Below are 26,285 nucleotides of genomic sequence, written 5' to 3'. Positions count from 1 at the left end.
GTCACTTGGCAGGGGTACCGTTAAACTTGACTCTTTGAACATTACAATAGCGAACTGCATTTACTGCCCGTCAGTGGACAATTTATTATCAGTAAGGTGCTTTGCTCATCAAGGGATAACTGTGCGTTTCTTAAAGTCAATGTGTGAGTTTTTCGAGGGGAACAAACGTCTATTGTATGCCCGGGAATCTGATGGTTTATATAGACTGTATTTTCGCACCTACTCCCAATCGCCTATAAATTGCAGAGCAGCACAGTCAAGCCAGGAGTTGAGGAATGTAAGGCCACATTCTGGGTGTATCCACGTGGCGCACAGAATTCTGGGACACCTGAATTTTGCTGATGTAATTAAGACAAAGAATATTGTCAATGGCCTCAACTTAAAACCATGCAAATTCTTTATGCAATGTCTATCCTGTTGCAAGAATAAGATTAAGGTTGCACGCAAGGGTAGGTGCTCAGATAGGAAAGTAACTGAGCCATTTGAGCGTGTACATTGTGATTTAGTTGGGCCACTCCCACCATCATTAGGAGGTTCGAAGTACTGGCTTACCCTGATAGACCAGTATAGTAGATATTGTTGGACTTATGCAATAGCTGAGAAGTCACAAGCATTTGAGAAGTATAAGGTTTTTTGCAACTGGGTAAAAACGCACTTTAACAAACCTATTAAGAATCTGTTTTCTGACCGGGGCGGGGAATTTGTTTCTGAGGATTTTGAGAAATTCCTGGAAGCGCAGGGGACTACTCATGAGTTATCTTGCCCCCGAAGTCCCTGGCAAAATGGGCTTGTTGAAGTTGTGCAGCGTGACCTGCAGGCAGGGGTTAAAACTTATTTGCACGATGCTAATCTGCCCAAAGCTTTTTGGGCTGAAGCACTCAATGCCTTTTGTTATGTTAGAAATCGCAGTTATCATTCTGGTTTAGATGTCACCCCCTATGAGAAGCTGTTTAAAAAAACGCCCTAATCTGAAATACCTACGCATTTGGGGTTCAGATGTAATTATGCATTATCCCGCTAAGCAGAAATTGGGTGAACGTAGTGTTCAGGGAAAATTAATGGGCTACCAGCAGGGGGCGTACAGAATTTACATACCAGCAACTGGCAAATTTCATATTACCAGAAGCATGATACAAACTGTAAATTGGAATGGAGTTGCTGTTTTCCAAGATACTGATGGTATAAATGATACTGAGGAAGAAGAGGAAGCAGCAGCAGCAGCAGCAGGAGGAGGAAATGGTGATTCTGAATTAATAGAAAAAGACAAAAAGCCTGTTGAATCTGATAATTTGTTTGATGATTTAAAGTCACAGGCACCCGAGGGGAGGTTAGATTCTCTTGAGTTTTCTGACCGTGAGCTTAGCCTACAGGCACCTCTACAGTCTGACAATGATAATTTACAACCTGAAACTAGTAGTTCACTGAGTCCCATTAAGTCTGAGGAGTCTGACTCTCCTTCCGGACTGAGACATTCAGATAGAAAGAGGCAGAAACCACAACGTTTCGCAGATGAACATTTTAATACTGTGTATGCCAATAAGGTGGCTTTTGAGCCAAAAAGCTACAATGATGTTAAGAATTTACCTAAGCACCAAGCTGTAAATTGGTATAAAGCTATGAACTCTGAGATAGCTTCTTTAAAAGAGCATAACACTTGGTCTCTCGTACCACAAACCCCAGATATGAGACTTATGGATTCAAAATGGGTTTATAGAGTTAAAATGAATGACAAAAATGAAGTTGTAAGGTACAAGGCAAGACTAGTTGCTAGGGTCTTTCAACAAATTCCAGGTGAAGATTATGATTTGTGCTATTCACCAAGTGTAAAATACGAAACAGTTAAGCTTTTGTCAAAAGATGCATCACAATGTGGAAAAGCCCACTATGCAATGTTTCTCTGCTCTTAAGAGAGTGGTAATGTACCTTAAACATACCAAACATTATAGGTTGCAGTTTACAAGAAGCACTTCCAAAGGTTACACATGAAAAACATGTACAAAGTATGCTTTATGTTTTTGTTCCACAATGATGAACCGCAGGGGAAATGTTGAATGGTTTCTTTAAATGTAAAGGTTCATCATTGTTTCACTCCATGTGTATGTCTTTAAGGGGCCAGAGCAAGATAACGAGAGCCAGCTTTACAGCTGTGTAACATAGCAGGTGCTGCTGAGTTGTATTTGATTAAGGTGTGTCAGCATTTGGGTAGAGTATATAAGGAGCAGCATCTAGCTCTCCCATTACCCTGGGGGATGGGTTGGTGGTTGGGTCTGGTTTGTTGATGTATTTAGTGTAAATGGAGTTTTTGTTTTTCTTATTAAAACCTTCTTTAAGTTATTTTTGAGTCCTTTCTTTTTAATGCATGGTCTCCCCAGCAAGCTCTCTGCAGCGTCACTATACTGCAAAAAGCCAACAAAAGCAACAATACAAGTCCAGAATTCTCAGACATTCCTGCTTAACATCCATCTTTGGACTTTCCCACTCAATACGTAAAGGTTGAAGAAGGTGGAGCTAGAGCACATGCTTATGTACCTGCTTCCCAGGTAACATATAAGAATGCCTAGAGCTTAAGTTACTTCCAAATTGGCATGTGTGAAAACTCTGCTCGAGTTCTAAAACTCAAGCCCACCATATAATCCAATAGGCCAATTGCTAAAAATGATGTATGGGCACAGAAATCACCCTTCATATATATATTCCTCCTCTCCCATTTATTATTTATAGTTTTTGTGCCTGTTTATTTATTTATTGCATTTGCAGGATATCCTTCCTTGGAAGAGTTCCGAGCAGTTCTCCCATCACTATTTTTCCTTCACCAATGACTACGGTATGTTAGGTATATTCGGATCTGAGGTGGTGACTGGTCCTAGTCCATCCAGTAGGCTTTATGGCTACGTAGGGATTCAAGCCCAAATCTCCCTTCTGGTAGCTCAGTGCGCTAGCTCAAGACTAGTGAACCTCTTTTGGGGTCAGTGGGCACATCTGGAATTGGGTGCTGGAGGGGTGTGTAGCATATAGGGTTGCCATAGGTCCAGATTTTCCCGGACATATCCAGAATAGTGCAGTCAGTGGCAGTGTCCAGGTGGAAATCGGGAAAATTGTCAGGCGAAATCTGGATGTATGCCAGGCCATGTTAGCAGTGCCATCTTAGCCATTTCACCATAGAAATAGCTCAAAAGCGGCATATACCCCCCCCCCCCCGATTTTTTCCCTAACCCTCAAGCTCAGCATCTTTTGTGTCCATATTTTCAACCCTACATAATGTAAAATGGCTGTCACGTGTAAAAAAGCAGAAAATAGAATTACAAAATAGCGTGGGCCTGTCCCCCCCCATTAAGCCAGCACAAGAAAAGGGCATCTATATGAGCCATCCTCATTCTCACACCTATTCTAGTTTCGCACCTTTCAGAACGTATGCATGCAGTGTATATTGGGTGCAAAATCTGTGGAACTCCATCCCAATGAGATTAGATAAGCATTGTCCTTGCTGGACTAAGACTTTTTTGTTCTGGCAGGTATTTTAAGGTTGTGTTTGGTTTCATGATTCTAATTCTGATTATTAGCCCATTTTCTGTGGATTGTTTTTATGTACACCACTTAGAAATGTGAATAATTAAATGGCATTGAAAGAAAAAAAGAAAGAAAGAGAAGGAAATCATGCTGCCTATCAAACTGCCTTGATTTAAGTGAAGGTAGAATACTGGTCAAACCTAGACAGCATCTTAAAAAGCAGAGGCATCACCTTGCCGACAAAGGTCTGTATAGTTAAAGCTATGGTTTTCCCAGTAGTGATGTATGGAAGTGAGAGCTGGACCATAAAGAAGGCTGATCGCCAAAGAATTGATGCTTTTGAATTATGGTGCTGGAGGGGACTCTTGAGAGTCCCATGGACTGCAAGAAGAACAAACCTATCCATTCTTAAGGAAATCAGACCTGAGTGCTCACTGGAAGGACAGATCCTGAACCTGAGACTCCAATACTTTGGCACCTCATGAGAAGAGAAGACTCCCTGGAAAAGACCCTGATGTTGGGAAAGATGGAGGGCACAAGGAGAAGGGGACAACAGAGGACGAGATGGTTGGATAGTGTTCTCGAAGCTATGAACATAAGTTTGACCAAACTGCAGGAGGCAGTGGAAGACAGGAGTGCCTGGTGTGCTCTGGTCCATGGGGTCACGAAGAGTCAGACATGACTAAACAACTAAACAACAACAGAATACCGGTATCAAATTGTGACTTTTTCAATTGCTGCAGTTGGAGGATCCACATTCCTACATGCATGGAAGAAATTATTTGCTCTATAGCCCAGGTATTTCACCCAGGTAATACTATCTGCCCAGACAAAGATAATCCAAAGCCTCCTTTTTACATGAACTCATTCTGCCTATTGCCAGAAATGGCTTGTCTCTAACCTGAGGCCAATAGATGCTGGGAAGTAATTAGTTGTAGTGCTGCAATAATCCCTGAGTAAATGTAAGGGTAACACATATTTGTGTTGAAGGTGAAACACTTGTGGTAACAAATGCCCCCTTTCTCTGAATAAAAAGGTATTTACATGTATCATGCATCAATCAGGGACTCATTACCAGAGTTGTCTTCAGCTCCCTGAGCCTTGGTCTTTCATGCATGATTTTGGCACATTATGTATGTTTCTGCGGATAATTAAGAGAACATCACAAAATAAACCGAATGCACCAGACTGAACTGAGAAGAAGAATACAGGAGTTCATGGCCCTCATCTCTGTTTACCTTTAGCACTATGTCAGCCTGGTTCACCAAGCTGGTGCCCTCAAGATGTTTTGGACAACAGCCCCGTCAGCAGCAGGTTGAGGAAGGTTAAAAAAATAGTTACATAAAAAATAGCTGGAAGGATAAAAGCTAGCTCTTTGCCTCTGTTTAGGTACAGGACAAAAATGGCAATCCATATTGAATTCCCTAGAATTCCCCCTAGAAAAAGGGGTTCCAGTACTCACCATGATCCTCTTCCTTCCCCCTTTACTCTCTCTCTCTCTCTCTCTCTCTCTCTCTCTCTCTCTCTCTCTCTCTCTCACACACACACACACACACACACACACACACACACACACTCCTGTCCCCCCTCAATCAAAGCCCCACTTTGTGCACCCCCTCTCCCTTCTTCAACCTCTCCCTATTTGCTCTTCTCGTCCACCCAGCATCCTGGCCTACCCCTTCTCCTTCTCCTCTCTTTCTCTCCTCTCAGCCACCAGCCCCCTGCCTGTGCTCACCTCTACAGCTTTCCACAGCCACAGAATGGAGGGTGGTGATGCTAGCAGCAGAGGCTGCTGCCTCCTTCCAGTTCTCTCTCCCTCTCCCTCCCCCTGCCGCACAGACATGGAAAGAGCGAGCAGAGATGAAAGAGAAGTGGCACTTGCGCTTGTCTGGCCACTTGCAGCGCAGCGAGGCAGCGGCATAGCAACTTGTCCAGGGGCAGCTGAGGGGGAACAGTGCAACCTGTTGACTGAGAGCGGTAGCTACAGCCCCAAATAAGGGCCTCCTTTTCCTTGCCATCACTGCCTCAGCCTCCTGCTTTTTGCAGGAAGCTTTTAGCCACAGTTGCTTGCTCTCTCTACCCTCCATTTACCTTATCACAAGATTTGGGGGGGTGGGGTGGGAAGGTTCCTGAACTGCGTTGACTACCACCAGAAAAAAGCGCTGATCTATAATAATAATAATAATTTTTTATTTATACCCCGCCCTCCCCAGCCAAGGCCGGGCTCAGAGCGGCTTACAAGCAATAATAAAAACAAGATGAATGATTACAACTTAAAAACAAAAATAAAATACAACATTAAAATAATGGAACATTAAAATATTAAAATGTAGTCTCTAGTGATAGTGACTAAGTAAAGGTGGTGCCAGAAAAATTAACAGATATTAAGATTCAGTCACATTAAGATTCAATGAAATTTCCAACCCAACTTGGCCTTCAGAGTGTTTAAATTCTTTTGAATAGAAATATTTTAAATATTGTTTCTACTACAGCTGAAGTTTACTGTTGTTTTTCCATTTGAAACCAAGACTGTGTTGTGTAAGTGTATTTGTAAAAAAACAGCCATGACTGGGTCTGTGGTTCAGGTCAAGGGGAGGTTAACCTTCCCTCCTGTGCAACAGTCCCAATGAAAATCTCCCCTGTTATTGGCTCCAAACAGCTTGCTCTCCTGGGGCAAACAGTAGCTTTAGGGTGGCAATTTTCGTGCTCATTGCATGGTGGCCCCTGCTTGGAGAAGCATTTTTGCCTGTGTCTATGTGTATCAAAAAGAAAAGCAACACAATGCTGAGGTTGTTTTTGCACGCCAGAGAAAGCAGAACTGTAGACCTCTCACAAACAGGAACCATGAGGTAAATTTTTGAGGAAGGGCAACACTGGAGAAAATGCAAATGCCCAGAATTTCCAAGCCAAAGTATTACTGACTTTGAGTTAGGCTGTAATCTTAACCTTACTTACCTGGCCATAAGTCCCACTGAATTCAATAGGACTTTCTTCTGAGTAGATATAGTTAGGATTGCGATGCTAGTGCTTTCAGAACAGAAATTAGAGATGGAGGTACAATTGTTTTCATGTTTCTAAGCACACTTTACCCTCCGTCCTGTTTTATGATTCAAGCAATGGGGTTCTCTTCCACACTTCCTGGGAATCTATTCCCCATTCTAATAGATCACACTGTTCAGAATTTTTTTCCTGATGTTCAGTCCAAATTTGTCTTTGCTCAATTTCATCCTATTATTCTTCAATATGCCCAGTGGAGGCTGGTGAAAACAGAAAGAGAATAGACAACCCTGACACATTTTGTGTCCTTGGAAGCAATTTGCAGCAGCAGGCAAAGCAGAGGAGTCAATTCGGAGCATTCTGTTAGCGAGAGAGAGGATCTTAGACTTAGGGCATGCCCTTTCACACAATGTTTCTGATGAAAAACTGAAACGTAGAAAAGTGTGAGGTGGGGAGAAGCCATTACTTGTAATTATGTTGCTAATTATTTTATATCTGAACAGCAGGACACTAGAAAACCCAGTGGGTGTGCCTAGCCTTTTGCATCAAGGCTATAGGTAGGCCACAGGGAAATCAACTTGAAAGCTCATGTTGTGTTTTGGCTAGTAAGACAAGGAAGACCCTAATTCAAATCTCACCATAGTCCTGAACTCACAAAGGCTGCATTCATATGGCCCTTTATTCCATCTGCCTGAAATTTTCTTATATCAATTTCTGTGATCTTTCACATGATGTAAAACCCACTTCTGGAAATGTAGTGGAATCTAGCAGAACTAGTTTCTGTCTTAATTTTTTCCCATTTCCCATTTCAGATTTATTTTTTCCCCCTGAAATTTTCATTTCATTTCCCATTTTTTCCCATTTCTGTCTTTCCCTCAGGAAAAAATAAATTTGCAACCCTTGTAACTCAGAAAACCATAGGATTTTCATGCTGTAATTTTCTCACAGTTTTCATGATCACACCAACACCGCTCATGTGATGAAATTTGGAGAGGTATCCTGGCATACAGGTCTTTCTTGCCATTTAAATTTTAGCATGACATAGAAGTATATAAACCAAAAGCCACAGATTCATAATGCAACAAGCAGTGCTGTATTAGGAACATTAGAAATTGTGGCAGAAGCACTAGCATAATAACCAGTAAAGCCAACACAACTAAGCCCCATGTCTGAATGCAGCCTTGGTGACCTCAAGCAAGTGGTCATCCCTCAAGTTCAGTATATGTGTATATGTGTAGTATTTCAGATCTGTGCTGATATACTGCTTGGTGTGAACTTGCTTCCCAATTTTTTTATTTTTTTTAAACCCTCAACTGTGAATTTTGATGGCAAACATCATCTATCCCTCTGGGCTCAATCTTATGCCCAGAAGGAGAAGGCAAGGCAACTGCAGTTATTCAGCATATTTTCACTGAATATTCAATATATTCAATATTTATTGTCCTTTGACATCTAAAGATTTTGCAGCAAGAGTTCATTTGGCAGTGACTAACCAGTAAGTCCCCTTCATGGATCCCTGCCTTGCCACGGCGAAGGGGCTTGAAGAACTCAGAGAAGCTATGAGCTATGCCGTGCTCATAGGCCACCCAAGATGGACAGGTCATAGCCAAGAGTTTAGACTAAATGTGATCCACCTGGAGAAGGAACTGGCAAACCACTCCAGTATTTTGCCAAGAAAACTCCATGGACGTAAAAAAGGAGAAGCTTTGAGAAGAAAGTGAGAGTTTCCAAGGCATGCTCTGGTTCATGGAGTCACTGAGAGTCGAACACGACTAAGACAACTAAACAACAACAACCAGTAAATACCTAGCATGGTAAGTGCCTAGCACGAAGCAGTCAACATTTCACAACATGGCAGTGAATATGTAGTAGCAATTAATATTTCACAGTATCTGATAGTTATATCATTTAGTAGGTTTTATATTTAACTGTATTCATTCAGTTAAATTGCTGAATTCGTCAGTTTTCATTTTTGAAATTCAGGTGTCCAATTTGAGATCAACTTTTCTGAAATGTTGTTTCAGCTCTGTTATCTGTAAAGACAATGACAGCTCAAAGGAGAGGCACAGACTGGTCGTGAAATTTCTATGATGAGGTTTCAGTGAAGTTAAGAGTTCTAGTGAAATATTGTGAAATGCACACTTCTTTCCCCCCGCTGAAATGACATGAAACAACCTCCTTGGACTTTTCTTTGAATTTGACATTTTTGATATATAAACATTTAGTCTTTATCCTAATGAGTCAGCAGCAATCCCTACAACGCTACTTATGACATATTTTGTCAGTTTGACAATGATGAGTTGCTGGGGTGAAAATAGATTACAACTAGTTTTGCACTCAAATTTCACCTTTTAGCATATATGCTAGCAACTAGCTGAGCCATTATTGCATTGCTTCAATAATATTTTCTGTGAGTGATGAAACCATTGACATAACTAGAAGTGGAGGCTCTATGCTCACAGCATCAGGAGAAAACGATTTCTGCAGCTTCTTGAATGATAGCCTAATGTCTCTTTCATCTCCTATAAAATGTGCAATATACTAAACAAGGAAAAGTGAAGAAGCATATGGATTTAACCATGATACATATTCTTCAAGGAGATGGAGAGGATTGTATCCAGGTTTTTAAGCAAGCAGTTTGAAATGCATATGATAGAATGACTATCGAGAACCAGAATTTCCAGATGAAATGGGGGAAAGGAGAATGCTAGGTTAGGGCTATGATTTTTATTTTATTGTTTTACCCTGATTGGCCATATTTCCTTGTGGGGCAACTAGTCAGTGGTGGACAGGACCAGAGGCCAAAAATGAGTGGAGCAACATGAGCTATAATTCTTAGATTTGTACAGGAGGACATGCAAAGTTCACAGTTCTCTACACACCCCTCTGATTTTCCACCCAGGTGAGCATGAGGCATTGTCCCAGTTCAGGAACACATCTGAGCCAGACAAAACTATTGCGCAGAATGTGGAGCATGGCCAGTGAGATGTGGCCTGTGGAGTGTTCTGAGGAGCAGCTAAAGAGACCTATAGGGCCTCATTTGGCATCCAGGCCTAAGGCTCCCCACCTCTTTGTTGCATCATGAATAATGTGAAATATTTTGATTTGACCTGTGATTATATCCTTAAGGAATTAGGGAATTTTGTAAACTTAAAAAAGACAGCAGCATAGCTAGCTTTTAAGGAAAGTTATATTTAAAAAGAGATCTGAACCAAACCAAGTTGGGAATTTAGCATGTTAAAGAGTCACACTGATATGACATGCACTGGCTTTATATTTCTTATTTCTTGGAAGAACGTTCAGAAGAGCAAAACTGAAGTATATCATATTTGTTACCTTGATAGAATTTATGTTAATAACCATATATGCAGTCTGAAGCTTCTGCTACTAAAACCACATTTCTATTTTGTAGAATGTGATTTCTGTACATGGTGTTACAATGCAATCCTATGCATGCTGACTTTGAAGTAAGTCCCACTGTGTTCAATGATAATTTCTCTCTGGGACATATATTTAGGAATGCAGCCTTAGTTTTTTCTTTTCTTCTTCTTTTCTCTTGGAAACACTGTAACCTCTCTAATGAAAGGGCACAACAAGGCCTACAGTATTTCCAATATGCAGCTATCTGCCAAAAATTCAGCAGTAATTTAACTACATTTCTCTTCCTTTCAAGGAACTCCCATAGCAGTAGAATTCACAGCTTGCATAGCTTTGATCAATCAATCCATCAATGAATTGGCTATGCTTCTAATACAAGGGCTTAGCTGCTGGAGAAACTCCAGACATTACAGAACAAAGCAGCTAAATCTATGTTGCGGGTGTGATCCAAGAATTCCCAGTCAATCAATCTTTAATCTGCAAGACTGGCAACGATCACAGAATTAATACTTTTAAAGGATCATTTATCATCAGTGAGATTTGAGGTGCAGCCATGGGACCATTTCTCTAAAAGCATCCACCCCACATCTTTCTAACACCTACTTCCTGCATAGAAACATAGGATAGGAACATTTTCTCTCATGCCGATATGGGTGCCTCTATTTATCTGTTTCAGGTCTGTTCTTCTCCCCTCACCCAGCTCTGTACTGTGCCCTTCATTGCTGGAAAACACCTGTACGAGCTGCTCAGATTAAGAAGCATATAATTCCCTGCTGGTCATACAGAGTGGTTCTCATTTGTGCAAATGTGCTTCATTTAGATGTGCTCCATTTAAATGTGCTTATTTGAGATATGCATTCTATTCTATGCTGACCACAAGCAGGACTCCAAGGGGCATGATGCATACCTGAGGGTAGCTTTGTCAGAAAACTAGCATGAAGGGTTTGGATGGAGTTTCAGCACCTTGGATAGCTCAAAGCAGACACTTGCTCTGGCAAGATCAGGCTCAGGCCTTCCTTGGGTCAAGCTACAGTACACTTCCCAGGCTGTCTCTTCCTGGCGAATGGAAAACCTTAAAAGGTAAAGGTAAAGGTGCCTGGAGCTTAACACTCTGTCACTTGTCAATCAGCAAATGCCTTATGGATTGCCTTCACTGGTAAACATGAGTCCCCTAGTGTAAATGGGCCTACTTTTAGAGTTGCACAGAAGAGGGAATTTCAGCCAGTGCATCTCATTGTGCTCAACTGAGAAAAGCTGTGGCTACTAAAATTGCCTCTTTAAAGGTAGGACAGCCCTCTAGTATTTTTGGCCACCCTGGAATCTGAATGACATGGAAAAGGAGAGAGAGAGTTTTCTGCTAACTTAGTAGCCAGCTACATTTTGCTTATATATGAATTATTTCCAGTTACAGTATCCACAAAAAGCCTTCACTAGTCTCTTAGGTCTCAAGATATTCTACGTATGTCTCAATTTGCATGTTCTGAAATAAGGGGTGGCCAGCGCAGCATCCTGCAGACATGTCTGGACTCTCATCATTGCTGATCATTGCCATTGCTGGCTGGGCCCACTGGGCACAGAAGCCCAGTAACACCTGGGTGGCTACCGGCACCCCATTTCTATTCTAACCTCTTTCTACTTTGCAAAAGAGAAGAAACGGGAGTGGTTTGGAATTTATGGCTACAATTCCTGCTGCTGGGAAGAAAGAAAAAACCAAGAATGCATTATAGAAATGCCAAATTGAGTAAGACACTTGGACAGGCAAAACTCAGCTAGCATAAGAGAAATTAGCCTTTTTACATAAAGTGGTAACTATTTCTACTAGTGGTATCAAGGGTCTCATCATTCATTGCCCAGAAATGAAAAAACACACACACATACAGTGTCCTTAAGGGTTCTTCATTCATTTGTAATTCTCAAGATTACTCAACACTGTCAAAATCAGAAGTGTGTTTTGTAAAAGCCAACAAACTGTGTTTCCCCATTCTTCAAATGATACATTGCACATCTGCCTTAAGGAAATTCATTATTGTAACTAAAATTCTAAACATAATTTTTGTATTTTTTTAAAAAAACAACAGAAACAGTCCATTGACACCCTATAGAAATTAAATATTAAAGAGCCAAACAACATATGATAGCTATTGCAGAGTGCTCAAGTTGGCTGCGTGGTGGGGGAAGCTTTGTATAGTTTTCTAAAAGAAAGCAAGGGGAACTTTAGTGGACATTAATTGGAAATGAATTTTAAAAACTCGGGAGCATGAAGCTACATATCCTGCTCCTATACCACTGTTCTTCCTTCCAATGAATTAATCAGTCAGTCAGTCTGTGAGCACTTAGAAAAGGATGCTGTGATTAATAAGACCCAGCATGAGTTTCTCAAAAACAAGGGATTGGGAGGAAGGAGATGAACTCAAACTCTAGTTCTTAAGTTACAAAATGCTGATGCAGCCCAGACGAATAATGGCCAAAAATGCCATATTATTTGAGATTTCTTAGGAAATGTCTCAGATCAGCACTGTATACTTCAGGGTGGATCTTATATGTAGATTAGGACACACAGATTTGCATTAACTCACAATATATTTTTAGGGCTCCTCGACATACTCTGGAGCTTACTGTAGATAACAAGGTCTGTCTAGCCACCAAAAGCCATGGGATGTGGGTGGTGCTGTGGGCTAAACCACAGAGCCTAGAACTTGCTGATCAGAAGGTCAGCAGTTCAAATCCCCGCTACAGGGTGAGTGCCCGTTGCTCGGTCCCTGATCCTGCCAAACTAGCAGTTCAAAAGCACGTCAAAATGCAAGTAAATAGATACTACTCCGGCGGGAAGGTAAACGGCGTTTCCGTGCGCTGCTCTGGTTCGCCAGAAGCAACTTAGTCATGCTGGCCACATGACCAGGAAGCTGTACGCCGGCTGCCTCGGCCAATAAAGCAAGATGAGCACCGCAACCCCAGAGTCGGCCACGACTGGACCTAACGGTCAGGTGTCCCTTTACTTTTTACCTAGCCACCAAAAACCCAGCAAATTTAAAGCTCCTTCCTCACCCTCAAACAAGGCTTGTCTTTATTTATATTTGCTTAGGATTTCCTCAATACTGGATGAGAAAAGAAATATGAATCAAAATGTATTACAGGTCCAGTCCATTGTTCCACTGCAGTGTTTATGATTCTGAAATACCGAAGAATAAGCATATGACAATAGAATGAGTGGTGTGTATTTGTGCGTGTGTGTGTGTGAGTGAGAGAGAGCCAGACAGAGAGAGAGAGACCTACTTTTCACTTTAGGGCTTACAAAGGTTCTCTCCTTTCCTTTATATTTATGACTTTTAAAGGTTCCCTCTATATTATCCCCATGCCTCCAAAATTGCTAAAAACAAGCCAAAATAGTAATTCTTATTAACTGCAGTGACACCTGCACTGATATAGTCAAATCTGGCCAACAGCGGGTCCCCCTGCTGTTTTACTCAGCTGGCAGCCTGCTCCATCTGTGGCAGATGCTTCTGTTTTGTAATTCTTCCAGCAGACAGACACTTTATGGACTTTTTGAAATTCCCTTCAAGAACAGCACCCTTCTGTCTAACAAGGGCCATTACACCAGATGAAGCAATGAAACAATCATGCAAGGTAACCAGATGACAAAAAGCAATTTTGTGATGAATGCATTTTTAAAAATAAAATTTTGTTATTTCCACTCTCTGCTCCCACTACAAGACTGACTACGATTCAGCCCTGGTTCTAAAGATCAGGAGTTGCTGCTAGAGCAACTGCTATTAGCAAAGTTAGCTCACTTCCAGCACAGCCCAATGAATGTCTACTCAAATTATTCCCAGGTAAGTGCGAAGAGGATTGCAGCCTGAAGCTGCAATTCCAAAATCTCATACTTCCAGAGAAATCTAAATTATGGTAAGTAAGTGAGATTATTAGCGAAAGTCAGAGAGAGGGCTTGCCTGATCTCAGCTGAGGGGCCTCAGAAACCTTCAGCCAGCCCTGTGGTCTGAACCATCTCAACCCTTCCTTAATGCACTGATTTTGTACACTAGTATGAACAGGTCATTTGGGAGAGGATACTTCCCCCCATTTGTATTTAGGAAAGGAATGTGTTCTTTGCCATCACACTCCTGTTCACAGAGAAGTAAACTGCTTAGCTGTGAGTGTTATTAGGTGTATATACAGCAAGGTATGCTAGAATTCACAATGGCAGAACTGGATGGTGCGGACCTGCCTTTAGGATCCATCATTGACAGGTTTCTGACCTGCAGCCAAGATATACCAAACCCATCCCAATGAATCCATGTAAAGATTAAGACACTATTTAACATGAGTTAGGAGTCTAGAATCCGGCTGTAAATTAGAGGAAAGAGCATGTCTCCTTGGCTGCTGCCAAGCACATTAGTGCTTCATTTCAAATAATTAGAAGTAATTTTGTAAAGGACATGAAAGTTGCCATTAAAGAAAAGTGAGGGGAGCGATGGCTCATCACGAGCTATTCACCACATTGTAAAAGCTATGAGAGAGTTGATGGAGTGGTGCGGTTGGGAATGCTTCCGTACTGTGTTACAGGCTTTTTGCCTTCCTACCTGCACCTTTTGAAAGACAATCACATTGTTGCGGGGGCAGGGGAGGGAGAATACTGGAGTCTAATCCAGATTCAGCAGAGGACACACTATGTTGGTAAATTGAAAGCACGTGGGGAAATTATTGGCCATGCAATTAAAAGCATTTCTAGAATTGTTAATTGCATGGTAATTGAAAGTCAAACAGTGTCTATTAAAAACAAATAAATGAAGATGTCAATTAGGAGTCCGCAGAACCAACTACGTATCAGCAAATATTCAAAAGGAAAGTCACATCTTCATTGTAAGTGGGATACTTGCTCTCATCCTTTTAATTTATTGCCGTCATCACCATCACTGTAAGGTCCTAGGGCACGTTACAGAATTTTAAAATACAACATTAATTAAAACAGTTGAAAGCAAATTACAGTGACAAAAGTAGTGGTCCAAAAAGAGCCCATCTTTGGTGTCGAAGTGTCTTCAGCATCCACCAAAAACTGCACAGTGAAGGTGTCAGACATGCCTCTGTGGGGAGGGAGTTCCACAACTTAGGGGCTGGCCTTCTTTCCAAGTAAACTGAAGTCTGGGTAAGTTTATCTCAAATAACTTGAGCCTACGATGGAGGGATTCACAGCAGTAACACCCCTAAAGGGTCTTGTTTCTCCCATAGCTGCAGCCTTGGATTCAAACAGAAATCAAACATGGCCCTGACTCTCTCCAGCTTGCTGTTTCCTCTGGCTCACATCACTGCCAAACTCTGTTCTCAGCTCTTCTTTCTTTCTGTTGAGGGAGGGTGCCCCACCCATTTGCTGTCTTGCACCAAGCCCCTTAGTCTCCCATCACCTCACCAGGAAGCTAGTTTACCTATTTCCTGGAACTGGAAGGCTTCGTTAGATTTTAACACTTCCTGGATCCTGGGATTAGATGGGTCTGGCACCCCTCCCCCTAAAACCCCCTCACAACAGTACTTTTAATATTTACGGCAGTTTGCTGAAGCGACCAAACGATACTGAATGAGATATTTAGATGATTGCGGGATCCCATTGTAAGCCTTCAAAAAATTGCTGAAATCAATGAAAGTAGACAGATGTTTGGGAAAGTGACACTTAAGCACAATGTCTGCAAAATTTCAGAACCAACAAGGTAGGGCAGCCACCTTCCTAATGGATAAAACTGATTCTGTGTTCATTGGCTATTGATCGGAACCCAGATATTTAGAGGAACCCATGAGTAGCAGTGGGATCATGCCTGCAGGCATGTGTGCCCAAAATGTGGGCATCAGTCACTTTGGCGGGAGGAAGAGGAGCCTAATCTAAGCTTCCTAACAGGGAAGGAAGGGAAAAGATGGCCAAGCATTTGTTCAGGGCTGCCAAAGTTGACCATTTAGCCCTGTATCTGTTGAATATGTACCTGTCACACAGCCGTTAGTGGGTGTATATAATGCTTCAAAACACTATATAGCTTGTTTTCTGCTTTTGAGGGTAAATGTCATGGATGCTGAGAAGGCTCTGTGTCAAAAAGGAGCCTGTCAATGTATGCTATTTCGAGTTCAGTAATAAAAAGAATAGTTTCCAAGTCAGAGCTAGGAAATATGCACGAAACCCCATTTGTTATTGGGGCTGCATGCCTATCATGCATTTATTTAAAGCACATGGCTTTCCCCAAATAATCCTGGGAACTATAGTTTACATCTCACAGAGCTATAATTCCCAGCATCCTTTGCAAACTACTGTTCCCAGGATTCTTTGGGGGAGAGAGGTTCTTCAAGATGGGTGTTTGTTGTGGGGTGGGTGCTTCTCATGCATGCAGTGTGTGTGTGTGTGTGTGTGTGTGTGTGTGTGTGTGTGTATGTGTGTGTGTTTGCTTGCAACATCTACATGTCACTGGCATCAAAATGACAGGCCATATTTCTTTTCTGTTTGATCTAGATAACCCTTCCCAGGGAAAATCAAGTAAGTAAAAAAGAAAAGAAAAGGCTGTTGTCAACAACCCATTTGCAATATCTCTTCAACCTCCGTGCAAATTAAGCTCTCAAATGAAAACGCCCAATACATGCAGCAAATTTTTTCCTATAGAAAATATACAGAATTGTAGCCATTGTTCTTAAAGCATGACTTTCAAAAGTATAGACCAGGAGGAATCATTTTAGAGTGTGTGTGTGTGTGTGTGTGTGTGTGTGTGTGTGTGTGTGTGTGTCTTTTCAGAGTTTTCTTTCTGTGTGAAGCTATTTCACCGCCTCCAGACTTATCTAAAGAAGCATTCCCTCCCCCGACCCTGCCCAATGCATTGGGAAACCTGACACGTTGAACTAATCTTTAATTTATTGATGTACCACTTCACTATGAGATGCTGTTTATCAATAAATGGCTTCAGTTAAGAAGCTAAGGTCTAAGAAGTGGTAGAAGGAGCTTCCAAGAATATATCAAGCCTTGCGGAAAATGAAAATAAAAAGCTTGTGAAAGAAAAAATTGACGTTTAGGAAAGGAAAGAGTAAACAAACAGGACAAACTGACAATCTACAATAATGGTTTTCTACAGAAAAGCAACGTTAGGGATTTTAAATGCTTATCCCTTTTTTTTGCATTGTTGTGGGTAATTGCGGGCACAATCCTGTACTGAAGATCCACCCATCAGAGGCTTTGCAGCATAGCAGACCACAAAATATGCTGCCACCATGAGACAGATGTGTCAGCAGAAATCCACCTGTATGCTGGTGAATCACTCTGTGTCTGAAATGGGGCAGAGTTGTGACCAAGGCATGACAGCACAGGAGAGGAACTCTGCTTCTCGTCCAGACAAGAGATGAGAAATCTGTGGCCCCACAAATGCTGCTTTACTTCAATACCCATAATATCCAGCCATTGGCCCTTCTAGCAGGGGCTGATTGGCACTGGAGTCCAACAACATCTGGAAGACCACAAGTTCTTCATCCCCTTTGTGCTATCAGCAGATCTTAATATCCTGACAAGAAAAGTTACTTGTGGTATTGTGGGTTCTACATATTTCAGAATTTGGGATAAAGAGTTTTCGCTGTATTGGCTCCAGATAAAGAGAGAGACATTAGCTCCTAATCATTAGCTTTTTAAAAATAAATAAAAATAAATTCCTACTGGAGAAAGAATGTTCAAATGTTCATTCCAAAGAAAACTAACATGGGAGATAATAAATATTTCTCAAATAATGAATGGAAATGGAAAAGTGGAGAGAGAAAAAAAGATTTTCTCCCCCATTCTTGCTCATAGCACTAAATACTTGGGGTCACCCACTAAAATGGATTGGCACCATAATAGCTCTTCACATAATAATTATGGAATTCACTGTTGATAACTGCCAAAGTAAGGAGCATCAACTAGACCAAGGACTGGAAATCTCAGGTCCAGGGGCCAAATTCAGCCCCCACCCAGGCATCTTGATCTGGCCCATGGACTCTTCTAAGGCCACACCCATTCCCCAGCCACCACAGCCCAGGACATGCTCCCTGGAAAGTTACCCAGAAGGGAATGCATAGCTGAAATATATTCTCCAACCTGAAATAGACAATTTCATGGAGATTACATGGCTATTAGCAATGATAACTGAGTACATATTAATAGAATGATAGAGCTGCCACCTGGTCTAGCTTCCTCCCAAACCAGAGCTAAAACATCCTCAGCTGATGGCTCTCTTGCCTTTGCCTAGCTCTCCAGCCACTGACAGCAGCCCCTTCCTCTCCCTGGAGCTGGTTCCATTATCATGTTGGCCATACCATTAACAGCTTTTCCTAACTAGACACATGTAATTCTGAACAGGAGTTGCTGAGAGTCAAATCTTGAGGGTGGCCTGTTGCATACATACCCTGCTTGTGGGCTTCTAGAAACATCTGGTTGGCCACTATTGATGCTACTGGACCATATGAACCCAGCAGGCCTCTTTCTATGTTTTCCAACAGACATCCTGTTGCCATTTTGCATGCCCCTACTTCTCCCAACCAATAAAAGGCACCAGCATTTCTATTTTGACAGTAGCATATCAAACTACTGTGCTAGCTATTTGGAGAGCGTTTGCACCATCAGTGCCACAGCCATATTCGAAGAATGCAACAGCATTCTAAACAATCGAAATATTTCTCTCTTAAGATCATTTTAGAAACCTTTGCACTGTTCACTCTCTCTGCAAAAATCCTAACCCGTTTGTGTCCCTGCCTCATCTGAGTGAATGTCAGACATAAAGTGGATTTCATATTACACAGAAGGTATTGCAACTGTTCAAATATTATGGACGTCTGTGTGAAAAGTCCCTAGTTGAAGAGTTCCTCAGCTACACCAGTGTTGTTCTGATTTGTGCCTGTCCCATTTTTGTCTCCCTGCCTCCACCAACAAAGTCCGTCTCTTTCCAATAGGCAGATTGCCTCTTAGCCCATGCTTCTTGTGCTGTCAGTTTCTGTCTGATTGCACTCACAGCTAGCACTTGTTGGTCTTTGAAAAATTGACAGAGATTTCTTGGGGCAGCCTCAAAGATAGCAGAAGCTTTGGAACAGCGAGCAAAGGTGGCAACACGGGTGACTGGAGGAGAAGAAACACTCTGTGTGCTCCCAACATAACATGCATTTTTACTGAACTGCTAACAACAAGCAAGCCTTCTGTGCATTTGAGAGAACATAGGTGTGCCCCTTTTATTTATTTATTTACTAGCATCCTTGACATGTGCATTAATCATGAAATGTTTCGCTGTTCAGTTTGGGGGAGCTGCGAGTTTTAATGCTAGAAATTAGAGTTGTTTTACTTCTTTAAAAGACATTGTGGAAAACTTTCCTTTTTTAAAAAGGCAATTATCATAAATAGCACAGGGATATTGGAGCAATTTAAGAGATGGGAAATGCTTTAGTGCTTTGATTTCTCATTTACTCTTCACCACGACTCAAGCTCCTGACAAGAGCCGGCAAACAAAGGGCCTTTTCCTCCACTTCCAGCTCTAGATTCCCACTGCTTCCCTTCCAGCACTTGCAGAACGAGATACTTCTACTGGTTCTCCCAAAAAACTAAATGCCCAGTCTACAATGCAAAAAATCAATACTAATAGTAATATTAGTATTGTAGGTATTATTTATTTCATTTTTTGCCCACCCTCCACCAGACACACTTTTGTGGGAAGGGAATTCCACAACTTGGGGGCTGCCATAGAAAATTCCCTCTCCCAGGCTGGCACCTTCTGAACTTCTGAGGGCTGCAGAACTACAAAGAGGATCCCCTCTGTTGATCTTAACACCCAAGGAAGTGGTCTTTCAGATATTTGGGGCCTAAGTCGCTTAGGGCTTTAAGCAGTAACATGAGCACCTCTAATTGAAATTTATACAAGTACTGCCCTGCAATTATTTGTAGATCTCCACTGTACATTTTTGGGAATAAATGGTTTGCATGTTGTTTTGTTATCTTAGAGGGGTTGGATTCAGACTCAGGCTGGCATCCTAGCCGGATTGGAGGCACTGTTGCACAGGCAGACAGTGTTGCATAGCCCAAGGGAACAGCCAGCAGTAGCAGTCAGGCCAGTTCCAATGGGAGGCGAGGAGGGAAAAGGGAATAGGGAGAAAATATCTGAACATGTTTATTGTATGTATGTACATGAGGGAGAGTGAGCTAGTGAGCGACCAGGTTTGTGTCTCAACTTCTTATGTGTAAGTGTAAAATCTGTAAAATGGCTTCGCTCTAAAATCTAAGCCTTCCACAATTCCACATTATATAGCACAATTCAAAGTGTCGGTGTTCAGTTTTAAAGCCCTTAACAGCCTCAATACCTGAAGGAGTGTCTCCACTCCCATCTTTCAGCCTGCACACTGAGGTCCAGCTCTGAGGGCCTTTGGTGGTTCCCTCACTGCAAGAAGTGAAGCTACAGGGAACCAGGCAGAGGCCTTCTCGGCAGTGGTGCCCACCCTGTGGAACGTCCTCCCATCAGATGTCAAACAATTATTTGACTTTTAGAAGACATCCTTGTTCAGGGAAGCTTTTAATGGTTGGTGTTTTATTGGGTTTTTAATATTTTGTTGGGAGCCTCCCAGATTGGCAGGCATATCAATAATAAAATTAGTAGTAGTAGTGAACTTTGCCCCATAGTTGTGTTTTGCCCCAGTTTCTTGAGTGACCTGCTCTGTCAAAGTTCCCTCTCCGTGCTCTATTGGCTGCCACTAGGGGAAGAGAAAAGAGACAAGCTTTCCCACCTATCTGCTTATTCTACAGCAGAAAGCAACCCCCGCCCCCCATAATTAGTTAAAAGAAAATAAGCTCCGTAGCAGGCTGCTGTGTGTTTAAGTGCAGAGCCTTGTTTGGCCTTAAGTGTGAATTGACCCTCATCTGGGAAATAAGAGGGTTCTTTGGCTTCATGTTTAATATGTATCCGCTGATCTCTCCTGAGTCCAGCTGCACTTACACTCTAAGGCTTATGTAGTTGGCAAAGCTGTCCATCCACTTAGGACCCGAGGAAAACTAAGCATAGACAAGCTCTTCCTGGGAGAAATTTATACGTCAACAGGTTTTAACGTATTGCACACTTCTTGCTGAAAGGGAAATGGAAGGGAAGCCAAGTTGGGTGAGAGTCTCCAGTGGCTTTTGTTTCCACCATCAGCATATTAGGGATTATTTGCTAAACTGTAACAGCAGCAACAAAAAGGAAAGGGCGGGGGGGGGGGACTCCCTTGGCTGCATTTTTAAAAACCGCTTGGCTCCAGAGAGCTCCATGAACAGTCTCAGAAGACTACTCTTGAGTAAGTAATTTGTAGATTTTCAGCTCATATTGTTAAAACAACAACAGCAAGGCCATTAAGCCATGCGCAAAGCACAGTGTTCATCCAACCATCACAATTGCATGTTAGGCTCAGTTCCAGAACAGGGTGAGGGCTTGGCCTAGGAACATGGGAAATAGTTTTAAAAATAAATAAATCCCTCTTCAGGTGCAATGGAAACACAGGAGAAGGGGCAGTGGGGAGGAGCTAGCTGGTTTAACGGTTAACTTCTGAAGAAGAAAGACTTCTGTACTCATGAAGGGTCCTTGCATGTTTTAGAAGAACAGGCCTCCTCTAACCAGAGTAGACATCCACATGTTTCGGGCTGGGGTCAGGGATGACTAGACCAAATGGTACCTCAGGCAAAGAGCATCTTCAGCATCTCTCCTCCATTCGTGTAACTTTTTAAAAATACCTTATTAATGCCTTGTTTCCCAACGTCAATGCACAATTTGCATGTGTAATTTATTCTGTTACGTAAAATAACACATTCACTCATGGATATATATATTGCACTCACAATCACACACTTTCTCTCTTACACATACACACTGTTTAATGGGCACAGCTGCACGTTTCTAAGAAATAACAACAGCAACAACCATTTTTATTATTATTTATTTAACATATTTACATACCAATTGCCCTGATAGCAGCCCACTGGTTTACATCAGCTGCAACTAGTTTCCAAAGGACTGTCTGAATAGGAAGGTCTTAACCTTATATAATTAATAATTATAGAAGTAGTTTAATGTAATGCTGACTATGCAACTCTGCATTTCTATCTTTCAAGTAAAGATGAACTGCTTGTACTACGTATTTGCTTCACCAGCTAGGCGGATAGTTAAGTAAAGGTAAATGACCCCTGGATGGTTAAGTCCAGTCAAAGGCGACTATGGGGTTGCAGTGCTCATCTTGCTTCAGGCTGAGGGAGCCAGCGTTTGTCCATAGACAGCTTTCTGGGTCATGTGGCATGGCCAGCATGACTAAACTGCTTCTGGTACAATGGAACACCGTGACAGAAACCAGAGCGCACGGAAACACCATTTACCTTCCTGCCACAGCGGTACCTATTCATCTACTTGCACTGGCGTGCTTTCGAACTGCTAAGTTGGCAGGAACTGGGACAGAGCAATGGGAGCTCACCCTGTCGCAGGGATTCGAACCGCCGACCTTCTGATCAGCAAGCCCAACAGGCTCAGTGGTTTAGACCACAGCGCCACTGCCCATGACATGGGCCCCCCAACTCTGGGGCATTTGTCTACCCTTAAATATGGCCCTGAGAAGGGAATATGTTTCCCAGAAAGCTTGAGCCTCAGTTTGCCTTATTTTAAAAATTTAGGCACTACTCCTGCTTTAACATTTTTATCATGCTTTCAAGGGTTCAAAGCACTTCAAATCAGGAAGCTGCCTTCAGACACATCCATTCATCTAACTTAGTACTATCCATATTGACTGGCAGGAGCTCTCCAGGGTTTCAGATTTTACCCATCCTATTCAGAGATGCCAGGGATGACCTTTTGCGTGCAAAGAACATGCTTTACCAATGAGCTACAGCCCTTCCCTTTAACTTTAGCTATTTCAGTAGGCTGTGTACACATGACAGTTTAAGATGGATTTGGTGCAGCCCATATCCACATGCATCCTCCACGTGGCATTTTCCTCACCCAACTGGCATTCCCCCCCCATCCCTATTTAATTCAGATTTTCTCAATCCCAATCCGCAAATAATGCAGTCAGGGGTGGGGGAATCCAACATAAAATTGTATATTACCCAACTGTGGACATCCTGTAATGGATTTTGTGGGAAGGTGTGTGTGGTATTTTTATTTGTGTAGTGACAGGGGTGTGGTCTGCTGGTGGGCTTGGTGAGAGACACATATTTGGGTTTTTTTAAACCCACTGTTCTGTGCAAATCTGGAACATCAAAAAAACTTGGATCGCCAAAATAAATTTTAAAAATGTAAACAAAGACCTCTGCCCACAATGGGCCACAGTTTTCTGAAACGCAGAGAAGATGGCAAGCTACCAATTGAGGGGAGGGGGCAACAGCACACAGAGTGAATTCATTCACACTGTTGTCCACTGGTGTGGAGGGGAAACACTGAGACAGAATTCAGTTAAAACTGCTCAAGTGTGCATGAACCTGCACAACACAGAAAAATCAGATCTGGGCAACTCACGTGTCCGTTAACACTCTTGTGTGTCCAAAAACCTGAAAGCTACATCAGTATAACTCCCAAACGGTATATGTGAGGCTGAGGATACAAAAATAGAAGGTTGCCTAAAGCCACAGAGTGAGTTCATTGCCGAGATGAGATCTTATTCGGGGACTGCACAGTTCATTCACCTAGTCAATGCACTATACTCCCCAAAAGTCTTTCTAAATTTGGAACTGTCAATTTGTTCCTTTTGCAGCTAGAGAGCAATATTCCATATATTTTGAAAACACCCACATTTGAGAGTCTGAAGTTATTTTCACATTGTTACTCCCCCCCACCATTTGCTCCAGATGAACACACATACAAACTTATGACTCCTGCTTTTGATAGCCAACAAAAAAAGATTATCAACTGGCTGAACTCACCAATGCCCAGGAAACAGTTTCTATAGCAACACTACTTAAAAATGCAACAAGTTTTCTCCGAATCATTAAAAAAAACCCTATGTATAAGGATAAATAAAACTTTATTTGTAGTTGTTTACTAACATTTATAGAGACCTAATACTGTTGGATGCCAAATTGTTGCCCTTAAGTCTGACAGTCTTAGGACACTGTTTTGCTTGTTACTAATTAACAGGCTGATTGAATACAATATCCTGCAACAAGTGATGTTTTGAAGTCAAAGACTTTCATCCAAAGACCCTTGAGCAGGAGGGGAAAGCACAAGGTGGCCCTGTGATTCCCACTGAATCCATCTCTCTGCCCCCCCCCCATCCCTGTGTAGACCCTACATCACATTTCATACTGCTCTGGAGTATGCCACCAACAGGTCCTTTGAGTATACACATTTAAGTATACACATTATTTTTCCTGATCCTCAATGGTTTGTTGAAATCAATCTCAAATGCCCTGACTGAATCAGGAGACGTTGCAAACAGATGGTTTACAGCAGTGCCGACATTCCTCAACACAAAGCATAAATAGCGACCCTGCCCACCCCAATGCCAAAAATATAGAAATACAGAAATTAATTGACTACTTCTGACCTGCTTTGTGGTGTAGAAAGGCTCTACCAGGGTGTTGGACACGGTGGGGTTCAGGCTGGATGCAACAGGTGCTCTGGGAAGTACAGAGCTCCGAAGTTACTCCTGCAAAAGAACAAGGAATAGTAATAGCAGGAACAGCCTGATTGTTAGCACCACCTCTGCTGCAACAGGCTGCTCTACGTAAAGGGGCCCAGTCTTCTCTATCATGATGGAGCTGGGACAGGGCTGGTTCGATGATGATTCAGAGCAAGGCATCTGCCTCAGGCAGCAGATGCTGAGCTATGGAAAGTGGACAGAGCTGTGAATATCATGTGGCCTGCCCTGTACCTGCTACACTAGCCAGATGCCCTCAGGTGCAGTGAAGATACTGGCCATATACCAATATTGAAGTAAGATTCCTCTACCAGTCCAATTGGCTTCTGTATGCACTTTGGGGGAGGGCACATGAGTTGTTGAAGCTCCAGTCTTCTGATGACCTTGGAGTCAAAGGATGATGATACCATATCCCTGGGCCAAGAAGTGGGGTGACACACTAGCCCCAGAAGTTCATCTGGTGCGTTTGGGGCTATTCGTGCATTTCCTTCCCTTCAGGTCTGGAGTCTTTGCTTCCACCACCTGATGAAGAGGAATCTGACTCCTGGTCCCTGACAATTTCTGCCATTTTATAATACCTTCCAATCACCCTTCTGAGGTAGGCCATCTCACACAATAACTTAATGGCTGGGCCACATTCAAATGTAATGAATAAATGAGACCAGCACCATCAGTCTTATATGGTTGTCTTTTCATGCAACAGAAAACCACCTGAAAACATTATTTCCAGCAGCTTTGGGACTTCAGGCCTAAAAAGTATTTTTTCAATCCACAATATTATTCAGGTCTTAACTTAAGCAGCATACATTGGCCAACTGGAAGCTGTTCCTTAACCACAACGGCAGTGATTGTGGGAAGGATTTGGCCAGACATGTTCTCTCCCGGAGGCCAGAACCTCATAGTCTGAAAGGCAAAAATGGGCACTTGCATCATATAATACTTTTAACCCTTGACAATATCATATATATATATATATATATATATATATATATATATATATATCCTTGCTGCATTGCTTCATCAACCTGCTAGCTCTAGTTGACACATGAGTAAAAAGAAAATAATACAGAGATTGGGATCTTATTATGCAGCATCCCTCTTCTGCCTCAATCTTGCAGATGTTTGGGTCCCAGTGTTACATCTTAGCGGATGGAGTTAGCAACTGCTATAATTAAGCAATACAGTACCATTAAGTCACTTGAGAGGGAATTAAGAACTAAACTATCGCTCTGTGCCAAGGAAACCAAGACACTGAGTTGATATCTTTATTCAGCATATGAAAAAAAGTTTTCTTTCAAGTTTAAATTTTTTTAAAAAAACAACAACACTGTGGAATTTTATTTTGAAATAAAGTTATAATATAGGCAGATTGTGTGCAGATTGGGGAAAGGGGGGGTTAAGAGGGGGCCTCCACCTTGCTAAAGCCCAGAAGTAGGGGAACAGAGGTAGTTCAGGAAGACTGGAGGCTGAGTGGGAAAATGGAAAGGCACAAGAGGTACCGGCCTGCTCCCTAGGCAGCTGATTCCTTTGAGCCAGCAGGAAGTCTTTGTGTGAGCATTTGTGTGAGCTGCTCAGCAAAGCTATGGATGCTATAAAGGCAGGAAAAAGTTTATGCCACCATAGGGGGCTGCCAGGGTGACCCTGATCAAATACAGGACCTTGTTGGTGGTGGTTCCCCATTTCTGTAATGCCATCCCTGATGAGGTGTGTCCGTCTCTCTCATTAACAACATTCAGGAACAATTTTTAATATATTCCTGTTGACCCAGACATTTGATGGCTGAAAGAGACTGTTCC

This window comes from Podarcis liolepis (assembly GCF_965112155.1).
Source record: "Podarcis liolepis genome assembly, chromosome: 8".
In the NCBI taxonomy this organism is placed as follows: Eukaryota; Metazoa; Chordata; class Lepidosauria; order Squamata; family Lacertidae; genus Podarcis; species Podarcis liolepis.
This window is presented reverse-complemented; position numbering follows the sequence as displayed.